General features: G+C 43.2%; 2 pseudogenes; one reads left to right on the top strand and one right to left on the bottom strand.

Annotated features, from left to right (window-relative positions):
* Window positions 1-3,607: 3,607 nt before the first annotated feature.
* LOC101577900 lies at window positions 3,608-4,046 on the bottom strand (annotated as a pseudogene).
* A 1,670-nt stretch (window positions 4,047-5,716) lies between these two features.
* On the top strand, window positions 5,717-6,310 carry LOC111812232 (annotated as a pseudogene).
* Window positions 6,311-13,812: the final 7,502 nt, after the last annotated feature.

Below are 13,812 nucleotides of genomic sequence, written 5' to 3'. Positions count from 1 at the left end.
AGGACCCTGAGCTTGCCAGGCAGACACTTATTCTACTGAGCTATCTCCCTGGCCCTTTCTTTTTTCTTTTGACAGTGCTGGCTATCAAACCCATGTTAGACAGGCACTCTGGCAGTGAGCTAATGCTCAGGTAGTGTCATTTTTTATCATCACCCAGGTATGCAGTGACTGTTAAAACTGGTGATGGTGGCTCACACCTGTGATCCTAGAACATGGGAGGCTGAAGCAGGAAGACCACCATGAATGTGAGGCCAGCCTGGGCTGCATGATGAACTCAAGGCCAGCCTGAACTGTATGGCAAGATCCTGTCTCCAACAACAGCAACAATAACAACAACAAATGCAGTGCACATTTAGATATTCATAGCATATTTTATTTTGTTTTTTATATCATTCTTGATGATATTTATGGCCTACTTTTTTATTTTATTTTTTACTGTTTGGAATTCTTTTTATTGGTTCATGTTTGCAGTCCATAATGATTCCATCCACTGTGGGAGTTGAAACATGTACATAACACATCCTAATTCTATTTTCATCCTCTTCCCTCTCCCTTCCCTCCTCCTTCCCTTCACCTCTTGGTCCCCTTTACCTTTGTTTCTTTTTTTTTTTTTTCTTTTTTTTTTTCGTAGAGTCAGGGATTGAATTCAGGTCCTTACACTTGCCAGGCAAGCGCTTATTCTACTGAGCCATCTCCCTGGCCCCACCTTTGTTTCTTATTATTCATTTATTATTATGTGTATGCATGTATCACTTTAAATGATGTCTTTGACTCTTTTGGGAAGATACCTAGAAGAAGACTAATTCAAATGGAATCTCTGCTTTTAGTTTTTGAGGATTGTGCATACTGATTTCCGTAGTAGCTATACTAGTTTACATTCCTACCAACAATGTAAAGCCCCCACCCGACATCCACAGCCTCACCAGGGTGTTACTGGATGATTTATTTTTGTCAATGCAACCTAACTTTTGTTAAAGAGAAAATTCACTATAGGAAACTCACAGGTTTAGTCCTATTCCTGTAGAAAAATCACTTGATTTCTTGATGATAGGCATTTTTTCCTGAGTAAGATGAACTCTTTGTGTTGTTTTAATTTGCATAAGTGTAATGGCCAGAGGTACTGACCACTTTTTCTTTTCTTTTTTTTTTTTTTTGTATTTTAGGGAAGGGTCTATAGGGTGTTGAGGGTCTCACTACTAGATCGGACTCATATTGATCTGCCTATTTACAGCCTCCTGAGAGCTGGGATTACAGGTGAGCACCACTACACCCAGTCTCAGTTGCTGTCTCAGCTTGTCCCAGGGGTGGGACTGCATGGCAGGCCCAGGAATCAAACGCCCAACCCCCTGTGCCTGCTTGCACATGCTGTAATCCACTGAGCTATTTGGCCTTCAGCACTTTTTCTTGCATTTTCTAGCCATTTATACTTCTTCTCAGAAGTATTTATTTATGTCAATTGTCCAGTTTTCATTAGTCTTATTTCTGGGGAGGTCCACTTTCTTTATTTCTTCATGTATGCTGGACACTGGTTCTGTATTTGAAGAATAGCAGAAATAGTCAAGTGCTCTGTCTAGGTTGTCTCTTGACTCTGCTGGGTGTTTCCTTTTCTTTTTTCTTTTTTTCATGTATCTAGCACAGGATCTACAGGGTCTCACTACATAGCTCAGACTCGTAATGACTCTCTTGTTTTCAGCCTCCCAAGCCCTGGGATTCCAGGTGAGTGTCACCATGCCTAATCTCAATTGCCTTCTCAGGGCACCTCAGGGGCTGGGCCAGCACAGCAGAGCCCACCAGGGATCAAACACCCACCGGGGATGTGTCTGGGTCTGCCTAACCAGGCGCTTTAGTTCGCTGAGCTATCTGGCCCACCCTTGAGTGTTTCCTTTTCTGTGAAGAAGGGTTTTAATTATTATTATTATTTTTTTCCGGAACCAGGGATTGAACTCAGGCCCTTGCGCTTACCAGGGAAGTGCTTATTCTATTGAGCTATTTCCCCAGCCAGTGAAGGTTTTTATTTTGATATGATCTCATTTGTTGATTTTTTTTTTTAAAAAAGGAACATTTATATCTATCAACAAGCAGATGAAAATGCTTACTCATAGAAAATTTCCACTGTGGGCCTGGGAGATGGCTCAGTGGAATAAGCGCTTCCCTGGCAAGCGCAAGGACCTGAGTTCAATCCCCGGTTCCACCAAAAAAAAAGAAAGAAAGAAAAGAAAAGAAAGAGGCAAGTACTAGAAACTCTGCATTTCATAAAGTAATGAAACTTGATTATAAATATTTTTATTATTGTCTTCCTGCAGATACCATGGCCAGTAAAGCAGTTTTATGTACTATATTTTTAGAAGTGTAGAGATTGAAACACAAGAGTAAAGAATTTCATTATCTTTATGTATTATGACACAGTATATAAAACTATTAAACTTTTTAGCATCAGCAACAAATCATTACTCCCTACCTAGCTTCATTGTTGGAAGGTGAACTTTTGATTCAGAAATATTTAATAACAGGTAAATTATTTGTGTTCACTATACAAGGGCCATTTAAGACCAACTTATGAAGTAATAGTGATACAGGGAGAAAAACTGGTCTCGGGCGGGTGACCTCCAAACGATACAGGGAACCTCCAAATGACATAGGAAAAAACGATCTCCCGACCTGACCTGCACGAGTTCGTGTTCTCTAAAACTGAAGAGTGACTTTTAGGAACAAACGGAAGTTATGAGCAGAATATATTTATTGAGGGAAAGAAAGCACCTGTCTGAGAGAGGGACAGGAGGGGGGCCCGAGCGAGTAGTTTCCCGGGAAGCTGTCTCTTCCAGGGACTTTTATAGTGTAAAACCATGTGGGGCTAAGGTGGAGAAAGGGGAACTCGCTTAGGTGGATGTGGGGTGGGACAAAGCTATGGTCAACCAATGGGATTACAAGCACCATTGCTTAGGTACAATTGATTAAGTCCAGGACCAAAAGGGGAAGGGAGTCTTGTAGCAAGCCTGCACGAAGGTAGAACAGTACTTTATCTGGTGGCCATCAGATAAGGATTCTTCCAGGCTTCCTCAGGGTAATGATCAATCCAGAATGCTGATCTTTAGGGAGGTTGGCATTTGTTTGGTCTCTGGCCCACAGCGGGAGCTTCCGTCCCTCCCACAGTTGTAAGGCATCTGTCTTCTGTGTTGTTTCCTTCGAGGGTCTGACCCTGTCAGACTGCCTATAATACTTCTATCTAACTCTGGCTGCCTGCAACAATAGCATTAGCCAAACAGAGATACAAATACCAAAAATAATGTGCTCTCTATACACAAATATCTGTACTTGAGGCATGGCAATTGAGGAACAAGACCTATTTAAACACATACAGCCAGAGGAATAATGGTCCCACCAATGAAAAATGTCTATATGGAAAAGACTAGGGGTTATTGCAAAGCATAATTATATAGAAAAATCCAAGAAAGAGCATTTTTTGGCCGGGGAGATGGCTCAGTAGGATAAGCGCATGACTGGTAAATGCAAGGATCTGAGTTCAATCCCTGTTTCTGCCAAAGGGAAAAAAAAAGAGCATTTTTTAAAGATGATATTTTAAATTTAATGACTTAGGCCGAAGTCACAGTTACTTTTTTGTGAATTTAGAGTGATTAGGGGTAGAAGAATGCTTTTTCTTTTTTTCTCTTCTTGTTTTTCTTTTGTGATGTTTCCCTTTTTTGGATTTTTTTATTTTCTTTCTTCTGATATTTCTGTTTCTTTTGTTTGGAAGAATCTTCTTCAGTGGAACTGGAAGAAGCCCTTTTCCTTTTCTTTTTCAATTTGATTTTTTCTTTTTTCTTCTCCTCTTCCTCATTTATTCTTTTTTCCTACAATGCCTGTTATTTATTTAACTGTTCATTCTCTTCATCACTGTCTTCACTGCTTGTACTGCTGACATACAGAACTATATCCCTTTGGGGGTCTACTCGGAGAAAATTGTGGCATTCGAAAGTCAGATGACCAGAGTAACCACAGTTTTTACCCCCTGCTCTGACATTGTCCTTGTTGCAACCTGGGGCAGCCATTGCTCTGCTAAGAGGGATCGCTGGGGCCCTTAGCTTTGGCAAATACAGTTTGCTTCCTGCCGACTGCACAAAGAAGTTTCTAACACCCGCATCTCCACAGATTTGCAAACGTAGGGGAAAGGCCTGTCTTTTGTTGATTCTTGATATAATCTCTTGTGCAATGTTTAGAACATTCTTACTGTGCCTGTGTCTTCAAAAGTTTTACCTTTTTCCTTCCAAAAGACTGTTTCTGTTTTAACAGTAAGATTTTTGAGCCTGAGAGATGGCTCAGTAGAATAAGTGCTTGGCTGGTAAGTGCAAGGGCCTGAGTTCAAACCCCGGTTCCACAAAAACTACCATTTTTAAATTATGGAAAAAAATTTTAAAAAATCAATCTTGAATTTAAAAAAAGATTTTTGATCCATTTTGATTTTGGTTTAGTACGTGGTGAGTGCTAGAGGTCTAGCTTTCATCTTCTGTATGCAGAGAGCCAGCTTTCCCAGAACCAATTGTTAAAGAGCCTGTTTCCTTTTTTTTTTTAAATCATTGGTACATTTTATTTATTTATTTATTTATTTTTAAACATTTATTTATTTGTGTGTGTGTGTGTGTGTGGCCAGCTCAGCCCACCAGGGGGCGGGGCTGGCTGGCATGTGGTGCTGGGGGATTGAACCATGGTCCCTCTGCTTTGGCCAAGCTTGTTCTAAGTAGGTGCTTTAGACCACTGAGCCATCTCACCAGCCCCAAGCCTGTTTCCTTTAATGCATGGTTTTGATCCCTTTTTCAGAGACCGCGTGGCTGACTGTGCCTGGTGTAGTTTCTTCGTTTTCGGTTCTGGTTCTATTGATTCACATGTCCATTTTTGGAAAAGTACAATATTGTTTTTATCACTACAGCTTTGATATAACTTTAAGTCCAGAAGTGTGATGCGTCCTGCTTAGTTCTTGTTGCACAGGATTGGTTTTGCTATCTTGTGGTTCCTTTATGAATTTTAGGATTGTTCTGTGAAGATCAATGTTGGTATTTTCGTTGTATTAATCCTGTTCATTAGCTTTGGAAGCATGGCCATTTCAACAATATTGTTGCTGCCTGTCCATGAACAGGGGATGTATTTATATTTTCCTTTTTTTTTTTTTTTTGACAATATTTATTTATTGCAGTACCAGGGATTGAGCTCAGGACCCTGTGCTTGCCAGGCAAGCGCTTATTCTACTGAGCTACCTCCCTTGTCCCCCTATTTTATTTTCTGATGTCCTCTTTCATCTTCTTTTTTCAGAGTACTATAGTTTTTGTTGCAGAGGTGATTCACTTCCTCGGTTAGGTTCTTTTTTTTTTTTTTTTTTTTGGCGGTACTGTGGATTGAACTCAGGACCTTGTGCTTGCCAGGTAAGTGCTTATTCTACTGAGCTATCTCCCCAAGGTTAATTCTTGAACATATAAAATTTTTTACTCTAATTTAAAAAAAAGTTATTATCTAAAGACAATACAAAATAGTAAAATAAAAATTAGAAATGATACAGAACTTCACCAAACAGAACTATACGAATTCGGCAATGGTTGTTATATTGCATAATGTCCTTAAAATTACCAGATACAAGCATGCAAAATTTGTGAGAGAGAGAGAGAGAGAGAGAGAGAGAGAGAGAGAGAGACAGAGACAGAGACAGAAAGAGAGACAGAGACCCAAGAGAGGACGCCGCGCGGACTGCGGGGAGGCGGCGACGGGCGCGGGCGGCGCGGAGCTGGCGGCCGCCAGGGAGTCGGCTCTGGGCGCGGGCATTGCGTTGGCCGAGGCGCTGCCGAAGCAGTTGCCCCGGCCGGAGCGCGTGTGGCTCTGGGTCACCTTTCTGGGGGACCCCAAGAGCCTGTTCCAGCTTTATTTCCCCGCTACCCACTACATCCCCCGCCGCGTGGGCGTCGCCGTGCTCTGGAGCAGCCTCCTCACGAGTGGCTCTACCTCCCCTACAAGTGGTTTTTCTTTGGACGCCCGCCCTTCTGCTGGGTCCACGAGCCCGGGTACTACAACCAGGCTTCAGCCCAGCTTCACCAATTCCCTTCTCCGTGTGAAACTGGTCCGGGCAGTCCTTCCAGACACTGCATGCTCACAGGGGCAAGCGCTGTGGCCCGTGACGACGGCGCTGTCGCCCCAGGTGGTCACCCGGTCGCGCAGTAGGTGGGTGCGAGCCATGCCCAGCCTGGCCTACTGCACTTTTCTGCTGACTGTCATGCTGATACTATTACAGGCTTATAATGCTTATACTATTACAGATATAGCTGGTTGGTAATGGGAAAATGCTAGAAAAAAATTAAACTAAAAAAAGAAGAGAGAAGTGTGATAAATCATCGTATGAGGATATAGGTAATTTATATAGTTACATAAAGATAGCAGAAAAAGACAAATACGAAATGGAAGATAAAAGCAAATAGGGAGACGAAGAAGTAAGAAAGAGAACAAAAATAAGAAAAAAGAAAAATTAAAAAGAAAAAAGAAGGGAACAAAGAACAGAGGCTAAGGAAACTGGCCCCTCGCAATTCCAGTAAGCTGGAGACCAGGTAACAGATTGCTGAAGGCGGAGCTCTGTCTGTTCTTTGTTCCTTCATCTGGAAAGTTACCAACCAGTTATATGTAAACTAGTTGGTGAACGCCGGAAGGCAATGTAGATAGCGGTTTGTTTACACCAAATTAGTTATGCACATTCCTTAGCCTGTTTGTGGGCCTCAATAAATGTGAGAAGGTTCCCTGGCTCAGGGCTCAGTTAGGGAGAGACTCAGCTGGGAGAGACTGCCGAGGTCGGCTTCATGCAGCCTTGCTGTCCTTTTCGCGGCTCCGATCATTCTACAACGTTTGGCGCCTAGACTGGGGGCAGACCGAGACGACTAATTGTAAGTATAAAGCAGGTTGGACCGTTGGGGTGCGGCGTGCGCACAGCAGGCGGGACCAGCGGCAGAAGCCCAAGGGGAACGGGGAACTCCCCTTCACTACAAAATGAACACGTCGGTCTTAGTCGGACGCTGCTCAAGAGAGCAGGAGTAAAAATGAAACGAAAAAGTTTTGAGGGGTTATTTGCTCTGGTCCGGCGACACTGTTATTGGTTCAGGCTGCCAGAAAAGGTTGCTTTAAATGGAAAAGTTTGGAAGCAAGTTATGAGAGCGCCGCATCGTGCTCACCAAAATGGGGACCCAGTTCTGCTTCATGTGTGATCTCTTTGTAGCTGAATTTCCTTAGCTTTGGAGCCACTGCAACCGGACTCAGAAGAGTCTAAGAAATATTTGGCAAGGTCAGCTTCAGATGCTGATACTGCTAAACCTCAAGAGCAGCTTCCGAGCAAATATGAATCTACGCATGAGATGTTTTTAAGACCTCTGCCTACTGCAACCTCAAATGCAGAGGCTAACATAGAAAAAAGGACAGACGTAGGGCAGGGGGCCTCTGTGGTACATAATTATGATAAGATTGCACCCCCTCAAGATCCTCTACATGAAGGTGCTCCCTGACATACTGAGAGTCTCGGGTCTTTCAATTTTTGGATGGTCTATAGCAGGGGTGACTCTGACAAACTGGGTCCTAAAAAGACCTGTATATCTTAAACCATCTCCCCAGAATCTGAGGATTTGGAGGATGTACAAAAAAGGAAATTAAGAATGAGATACGTGGGCCGGAGAGACGGCTCAGTAGAATAAGCGCTTGCCTGGTAAACACAAGGGCCTGAGTTCAATCCCCGGTTCTGCAAAAAAAAAAAAAAAAAAAAAAAGTACGTGAGCTGCAAGCCGAGGTAAGGCAATTATTGATAGAATTGCCAATGCCCTTAAAACAAAAGCCCTTCTTCCCAAGACCACCTCCCCCTTCTTCCCCAACTTAACCCAGGACATAATTTACTTCCACCCTTCCCACCACCTCCGGGAAGACCCCAAGTCAGCTCCCTCAGTTATATCTAAATGTGGAGGACCACCTGAGCAGCTCTTGTGATCATGGTATCTCCCCTGCCAGGTATCTGAGCAGCTCTCAAACCAGGAAGGGACTCCTACATCTAAACATCCCCTCCAAACCATCCCAGGCAGAAGACCATAAAAGCCTCAGCCGCCCTTTGTTCCAACTGATTGAAAAAAATGGAGATTTCTAACTCTGTATTCCCTCCATCTCAGTTCTCAAGAATTTAGCCCCTACTGCCACCTTTTGACCCTTCTGCTCCTCCATATGAGGAGCAAAAGGAAGCCCCCATAAAAGTGTATAGAAGTGTGATATCTCAGGCTTTTATCCAAGGGAGACAACAGGGAGACCCTAAAGTTTATTGTGCCCCTTGGGTATTTCTCCTGTGGTGATTCAGCAACACCCACCGAATGCTCCATTTCCCCAGGGATGTGTGCAATGGGAACCCCAACCTCTGGCATTCAAGGTTATTAAAGATTTAAAGCAGGCTGTCATGGCCTATGGTATGCAATCAACCTATGTGATCGGATTAATACAAGGAATAGCAAACGAACGTAGATTAATTCCTCATGATTGGGAAGTTTTGTACCGTGCAATTTTAGAGCCAAGCCAATATTTGCAGTTTAGAACTTGGTGGAAAGATGAAGCAGATGTTCAAGAAAGGGTTAACAGGGGACAAAATCTCCCGGTTAATGTTTCATCAGATCAACTCACTGGGTCAGGGGCCTGGCTTGGTATCCCAGCCCAATTGCAATGTGATGATGTGGCTATTGTGGAAACTGGATTTGTTGTTAGCGCAGAAAGAGGTAGAAAGGCCAGGGGATGCTCAAAAATAATTTACTAAGTTTCTTCAGCCTAATAAGGAGCCATATGTAGATTTTTGTCTCCCAATTATTGGGGGTTATACACAAAACAGTGAGAGCACCAGATTTGAAGGATTTATTGTTACAAACTTTGTCTTTGGAGAAGGTGAATAACGAATGTCAAAAAGCTCTGCATCCCTTAAAGGCACGGGGTGCATCACTGGAAGAATATATTAAGGCCTGCACTGATATTGGCTCAGAGCCATACAAAGCTGATTTATTGGCAGCTGCCTTACAGTCTTTTTTTTTTAAAAACGAAATCATACCAAATGTTTTAAGTGTGGAAAAATGGGTCATCGGAGAAAAGATCGCAGAAAAGGACAAGATAAAAAGGAAAAAGGAGATAGGAATAGCAAGACTGCTCCAGGACTTTGTCTGAGATGAGGAAAAGGTAAGCATTGGGCTAATGAATGCTGCTCCAAACTTGATAAGCATGGCCAACACTTACAATTGTGGGGAAACTGGGGAATGGGCCTTATCATCCAGTGGCCGGAGATAGACAATACGGGATATCCTCAGTTTCCACTGGCTAGCCCGAATTTCAGTCAAACACAGGATCGCAGATCTTTTCCTTGCTACCCCCCTGGAAGCGAAAGTGCAGCTTTAGATCTGATGGCTGCGGAAAATCAGCTTTTGCTCCAAGCTTGTGGAGTTAACAAAATTAAAGCTGGAGTTTTCAGCCCTTTTCAAAAGATACTGTAGGTCTGATTGCAAAAAGGAATATTATTACTACCCAAGGAGTATTTGTACATTTGGCAATTATTGATAGTAAATATGAAGGAGAAATCTTTTCAAATTAAAACTCAGCAACTTATTAAAAATCGAAGTCAACTTCATTATGCATATACTGCATTATCTGGCCATATTGTTGGCAGGAAACAACTGGATAGATTATTTCCTTATAGGTAGTGTTCAAGCTGTCTTCAAGTTTTGTAAAACTTTTCATTAATTCCTTATAATTCTCAAGGTCAAAAATTTTGTTAATGGGGGCCAGGGAGATAGCTAGTAGAATAAGCACTTGCCTGGCAAGCACAAAGGTCTGAGTTCAATCCCCGGTTCCGGGAGAAAAAAAAAAAAAAATTGTTAAATGTACAAAAGCCAAAAGAAAAAAGGTTAGATTGAGTTAAAAATGGGATGGTCTTGAAAGTCTAAATATTTGTAGATGCACATATAAATGTTTGTTGTTTTCTTGGTTCTTGTATATATGTTACTTTTTAAGACCACCATAAAGGACTTAGTGTGGAGTAATGTTTTATTTTTTATTTTTAAAATTTTTTTGGCAGAACCAGAGATTGAATTCAGACCCTTGCACTTGCCAGGGAAGCGCTTATTCTACTGAGCTATCTCCCCTGTCCTGGAGTGCTGTTTTAAAATCAAGCTCTAAACAGGACAAGGAACATAGGACAAAGGTACAGTAGGTAGAGTTTAAACCTTTTAGCTTTGCTCAATTAAAAGTTCTTTTAAATTGCAAAGAGTTGGTTCCAAGCAGTGGGGTGCCACTGTGGGGTGTGGGGGGCACAAACTGAGATCAGGGAGGGCCCCCGCACTCCCATCGCACTCCCATCCTAGGCTGACCCAGATAGGCATCTGTAAGATAGGTTCAGTGGCTGGAGGCCTGTGTTCCTGGTGCTAAGTGGGTGGGTCGTGACCATGACACGCCCTGGCTCTAGCACTGACTGTGCCCGTGGCTGGCTTCGCAAGTTCTTAAGGTTCAAGATAGTATTTATGTTTAAAATGTGTGCAAAAGCAAAGCATCCAGCAGTTAGCCAGAGCAACAGTTGGCACAGTGGCTACACACAGAGGCCATGGCTACACGGCCATAGCTCCCTTAAAGCTTTAGGAGGTAATGTGGACCTGAGAAAACCCTTGTAGGTACTAAGACCATCAGGCTGCTCCTAGCAGCTGGCCCAGCACAGTACAGCACCCCCTCCCCCCAGTCTGTTCTTTGTTCTTTACCTGGGAAGTTACCAACCAGTGATACATAAACTAGTGTAAACTAGCTGGTGAATGCCGGAAGGCATAGATGGCAGTTTGTTTACACCAAATTAGTTATGCACATTCCTTAGCCTGTTTGTGGACCTCAATAAATGTGAGAAGGTTCCCTGGCTCAGGGCTCAGTTAGAGACTCAGCTCGGAGAGACAGCTGTGGCCAGCTTCATGCAGCTTTGCTGTCCTTTTCACAGCTTTGATCATTCTGTAACACCTGGAGCCAGACAGCCAAGTCTCCTGCAGGTCTGCAGGTCCCCTTCTCGGATCTGTGCTGGGAAGGCCCAAAGGTCAGTGCTGGAAGCGAGGAAGTCTATGCCTGCGGGATGAAGGATCTGTGCTAGCAGGCTGAGGGATCTGAGCAGCACTCAAGGTAAGCACCAGAGTTCCCCCTAAAGTACCACAGCCATCCTCAGCAACAGTGAGGCCCCGACCTCCTCCAGCGACGGGGAAAGCCGAGTTCCCATCAGGAAAGCCAGTGCGACGAGCTTCTCCATGAGGCTGAGCGGTGGACCATCTTCCCCTCTGGAGCCAGGAGTCGATGCTCAAGATGAGGACCCGAGCTTCTCCAAGTTATCGGGAAAGCCCGCATGACAAGGTCCTCCAGCAGAACAGCCCAAGGGAGCTAGCAGCTTCCACCAGCTTTTCCAAACAGTATCCCTGACAGTGTTTCAGAAGCTTTTCCTGTTCTGCCTTTTATGCTGCTAGCAACAATCCTCAGGTAGGCCTCCCACACCTAGTACCATGCTAGTTCAGTTCAACTAGTTAACTTAAGAAGTTAACCACCAGTTAGCTGTCCACCAGAAGTAAACAATTTTAAACACATGAAAAAATTTGAATTTAAGAGCCAGGTTTGTAGCTCAGCAGCTCAGTGGTACAATTGATTGTCTGGCAAGCTCAAGGTCTTGAGTTCAAATCTTGGTAAGAAAAAAAAATTGAATCTGGAAATTACTCAAATCAGAATAAAAGTATAGAAAACCTTATTCAATCATCTGATGAGTTGGAAAATGGTGAGTTAATAATAAAAGGACTAATATACAAATGATCAACAAGTATATAAAGAGAAGTTTGATATCAGTAATAAGATTGCAGGGCCTGGGGAGGTAGCTTAGTAGAATAAGTGCTTGCCTGGCAAGCGCGGGGTCCTGAGTTCAATCCTCGTTACCGCAAAGAAAAAAAAAAGTTGGAAATCAAAACTACAGTATTACTTCACAATTAGTAGGATGATTTTTTTTTAGTAGTGTTGGCATAGATATGAGAAAAATAGAATGTTGAGACACTATTCTTGGGATTGTAAAATGGTTCACACACAGTTGATTTTTTTGGGGGGAAGGTGGGTGGTACTTGGGATTTTACCAAGGTCCTTCACACTGAGCTATATTCCCAGCCCTTTTCTACTAAGCAGAGTTTATTTTTAAATTTTTTTTTTTTTTTTTTTTTTTTTTTGGCAGAACCAGGGATTGAACTCAGGCCCTTGCGCTTGCCAGGGAAGCGCTTATTCCACTGAGCCATCTGCCCGGCCCTAGAGTTTATTCTTAAAGAGAATAAAACAATAGTACAAAAAAAATTAGAAACGGGCTGGGGAGATGGCTCAATAGAATAAGCGATTCCCTGGCAAGCGCAAGGACCTGATTTCAATCCCCGGTTCCGCAAAAAAAAAAGATAACCAAGGCTAGCAATATAGTTCAGTAGCAAAATGCTTACCTAGCATATACAAGGCCCCCTGTTGTCTGAAAACTGCCCCTTACACACAAACACCTATGTACACATGCACAGTTAAATTTTTTTGGTAGCTATGTTTTATTATATGATGTTGGTTACAATTAATTGGTCAAGGGCCCAGCAAGATGGCTCAGCAGACTAAGGAGCTCGCTTAGGGAAGCTTAGGCAAGTGTAGGGACCACATGCCGTGCCAGCTCTGCCCCTAGGGTGGGCTGAGCTGGCCACAGTCAGGTCGAACTAGCACACGACTATAATTCTAGCGCTGGGAAGGCTGAAAGCAGGAAAATCACCACGAGTCCAAGTTGCATAGTGAGATCCTGTAACAACCAAATACATTAAAAAAAAATTTAATTGTTTAAAAAGTAGATGTCCCCTCCTAAATTTGGACAATCAGATTCTGCGCCCTTCAGTTGTCGGTGTTTGAACTAAAATGATCTAGGGGGCTGGGGATATAACTCAGTGGCTTAAGCACCTGTCTGCCAAGCACAAGGTCCTGAGTTCGATCCCCAGTACCCAAAAAAGAAAAAAGAAAAGAAAGATCTAGGGTGGAAGACCACATTTAGTCTCTGTATACAAATAAGCAATAGGGCTGGCATTTGGAGCAAGAAAAAGTACTGAGATAGTAAGATATAAGGGTTTATCCCCAAGAACATTACATTCATTTCTTCATTGAGAAATATTTAGTAAATCCTTTTTTTTTTTTTTTTTTTTTGAGAAGGGGTCTCGCTATGTGGTTCCTGTGGCTGGCCTCACATTCACTTTGTAGCCCACAGACTGGTCTTGAACTCGCAGTGATACTCTTGTCTCAACCTTAAGAGTGTTGGGATTACAGGTGTGCACCACCAAGCCCAGGTTTGGGGTGGACAGGGCTCACTGGGGTTCGCGCATGTGGGGGATGGATGGTTCCGGCACTGGGGATTGAACTTGGGAAATAGCGCTTGCCCCGTACGTGCTCATGCCTCTGAGCTATCTCCCCACATCAGTGAATAAGATAGACAACAATGTCCACCCTGATGGAACTTACATTCTAGTAGGAGGCTGAGGAAGCTGAGTATGATGGAGAAAAGTAAACCAGGGAAGGATGGTTCAAGTAAAAAGGGTATGGCTCCATGTAAGATACAGTGTATATACTGAGCATCATAAAAAGGGTGGTATGTGAGCAAAATCTTGAAAAAGTAAACTGCAAATGTTGGAGAAAGAGGGGCTGGTGAGATGGCTCAGTGGTCTAAAGCACCTACTTAGAACAAGCTTAGCAAAGCACAGGGACCACGGTTCAATCCCCCAACAC

This window comes from Octodon degus, unplaced genomic scaffold (assembly GCF_000260255.1).
Source record: "Octodon degus isolate 3935 unplaced genomic scaffold, OctDeg1.0 scaffold00117, whole genome shotgun sequence".
Lineage (NCBI taxonomy): Eukaryota > Metazoa > Chordata > Mammalia > Rodentia > Octodontidae > Octodon > Octodon degus.
Note: the sequence above shows the minus strand (reverse complement) of the source record. Positions and strands in the feature narration are given on the sequence as shown.